Source organism: Cucumis sativus, unplaced genomic scaffold (assembly GCF_000004075.3).
Source record: "Cucumis sativus cultivar 9930 unplaced genomic scaffold, Cucumber_9930_V3 scaffold99, whole genome shotgun sequence".
Classification (NCBI taxonomy): domain Eukaryota; kingdom Viridiplantae; phylum Streptophyta; class Magnoliopsida; order Cucurbitales; family Cucurbitaceae; genus Cucumis; species Cucumis sativus.
The window spans coordinates 134,686-137,311 of record NW_022279586.1 but is presented as its reverse complement, the minus strand read 5'-3'; the positions used below and the strand labels follow the sequence as shown (position 1 = coordinate 137,311).

General features: G+C 37.2%; 1 pseudogene; it reads right to left on the bottom strand.

Annotated features, from left to right (window-relative positions):
• Nucleotides 1-564: 564 nt before the first annotated feature.
• Nucleotides 565-2,407, bottom strand: LOC116406415 (annotated as a pseudogene).
• Nucleotides 2,408-2,626: the final 219 nt, after the last annotated feature.

Below are 2,626 nucleotides of genomic sequence, written 5' to 3'. Positions count from 1 at the left end.
AAAAGCTTAAAGGTCGAGCTATAGTCAGAGAACTCAGAAAGCTACAGAAGGATAGTCAGAAGAAGATGGACCACTGCACAACTAAAAAATTTGGGAAGAATTTTGTAACAGCCTGTATTTTTTAATATACCTATATAACAAAAACATGGAAAACTTAAGAAATATGAACTTTTACAACTTACACAATTCAACGGAAGCAATTTATTACAAACAATTGTTATGTCAAACTATTCACTACCCTTTATTGAACCTTCTACCTCAAAAGGGAGAATACAAGTCAATTAACGCTAACCTAAACACAATTTAACTAACAAAATTTCTCTGATGCTCTACCAAGATGTCACCAAGCTCTTAAGAAAAAAACAATTCAACTGCCAGAGTCATGTCTGATCATGAAGGCTTTAATACTGTTTTCACTCATGAAATGCACTGTTATGAGACAGCATAGTATTCCTCAAGACCGATGAATGAAAAAGGACAACAAAATCTTTCATTTAAACTTCTTTATTGGCCAATGCAATATTGCTACTTTTACCTCTGGAAGAAGCTAATATGACATCTGGTCTAGGTTTCCTTTATAACTTTGTTCATAAGGTGAAGGTACCGATGCCTCATCCCCATCAAAGGGTGCTTCTCTACCAAAAAAATCTTTCTTATAAGCCTCCCGAAAGAACTACAGTTTGTGTTCTAATCTTGTTTGAGACATAAAATATACCTGGGTGATGAACTATGGCTTTCTTAAACCTATAACCAAACCCCAAATAGTCTCCCAAGCAGAAGATGTTCTCCTTTTCGGTTTTCTTCGAGATCGTAAGATAAAGCAACTCATGGAGAACAGCCACAACCCATTTCTCAGCTTGGTCCGTATTTGGTGCTAGATGGAATGCATTTTCATAGGGCGAAATGTAAGGCAAATCCTGCCACTCCTCCACCCAATTCATCACTTTCTTTTGCAAATCAAAACCCCTCGGGAAACTCATTGGAAATGGAATATGATTTATTTTCCTTCTCCCAAAATTTCCTTCCAGAGATTCCCTTTTCTTCAATTCAGAGACTGCAAGGTCTTTCCTCCAAGAAAGTAGCTCTAATGCAAGAGTTTGTTCACCTGTTAAACAGTCTTTCACACTACAAACTTGAAAATATTCAGGATAACCAGCAAGAAGGGTTGGAATGAACCTATAGGGTAAACCCAAATCCCATTGCAACCTCTCAATAACATATAGGGGAAATTTTCCAACCCCTATGAGCATCAATAGTTTTGCTAACCTCTTCACAACATCATCTCTATGCAGTCGAGAGTTATGAATGGTTGATTCTTCCTTGTGGAGAAGTAAAGCTTGTGAGGTGATTTTGACATGAGGATGGAGACCAAGACTAGGCTGGAATTGGATGAAAACATAAGGGTATAACTCGAAGAACTTGGAGATGGTGGTAGTGGGAACTTTGAGGTTCTGATTAAGCAAAAAGACAAGAAGAAAGTGGAACAGATGTTAAAGGACTCGAAATTATTATATTCTTAAGGGAAATTACTTGTTTGAGGTTTTTCTCTCTTTGAACTGCAAAATCAAGGTATGGATCTCTAACCCATTTGACCTTTGCATCAATGAAAGCACAAATCTGGGTGAAACGATGAGGGATTATAGTAATTTGTAGAATCATAAGCAAGAAAGGTTAGAAAACATTGTCTAGATTGGGAAATAGAAATGGCTGACAATGGGAATCGAGAAGGCTAAACTGACCAAATTAGACAAGAGTTTGTAAAGATCAAATAATCAAAGGAAACGAAAATTCAACTTAGACTCTGCTTGGTGGCTGCTTCAGAATAGAGTCACCCTAACTACCCTTTAAAACTATCACCTGATTTTCCATCTGAAAACACTTTGAAATCAAAGATTAGTACAAAAATACTCAATAAGCAATTCTCATATCAAGCTTTGAAATTCACAGAACTTTCTGTCAAAATTTTTCTAGAAAGAATACTTTCAAAATCAAAATATTGCAAGCAAATAAGTTTTAAAACCTAAATGCTTCAAGCTGAAACTCCTATAATGAATGGTATTTTCATACTTTTTATAACACTAATATTTCAATACTTTCAAATGAAAATTCTTCAATCGGTAAAAAGAATTTTCGATCAACAAATACATCCATACAAACAAAACTTTCAATCATTCAGTTCAAATACAAAGTAGGAAAAATGCATAGTTCATGTAGCCCAGCAGGTATGGCTACCCCTTGGTAAGATCAACAGTTCATTCAATCCGAGATGTCAATTAACAATCGACCACATATGAATCGCCATTTAAAGCATGCAAACAATTTTGAAACTAATTACCTCGATCGACAATCATCCTTGAAAATTCACTTCCTTGGACAAAGATTAACACCTATTGAACTTCCACGAGTGACACTTATCCCTAAGCCAAAAACGCCGCCGCAGCCGGAAACACACACTCAGTCATTGAAAACGTGATCTAGAACTTGTTGTTCGTTCACGCTGGAGTCTCGAACGAAGAAGAAACAATGCTCCTGAAGCCGTACAGAGTGAACGTAGACCGTCGTCGACTACAGAGCTGGGCGTTCGGTGGGTGTGGCCGCTGGAGTGTCGCCGGAGAAGAGGGTCGGC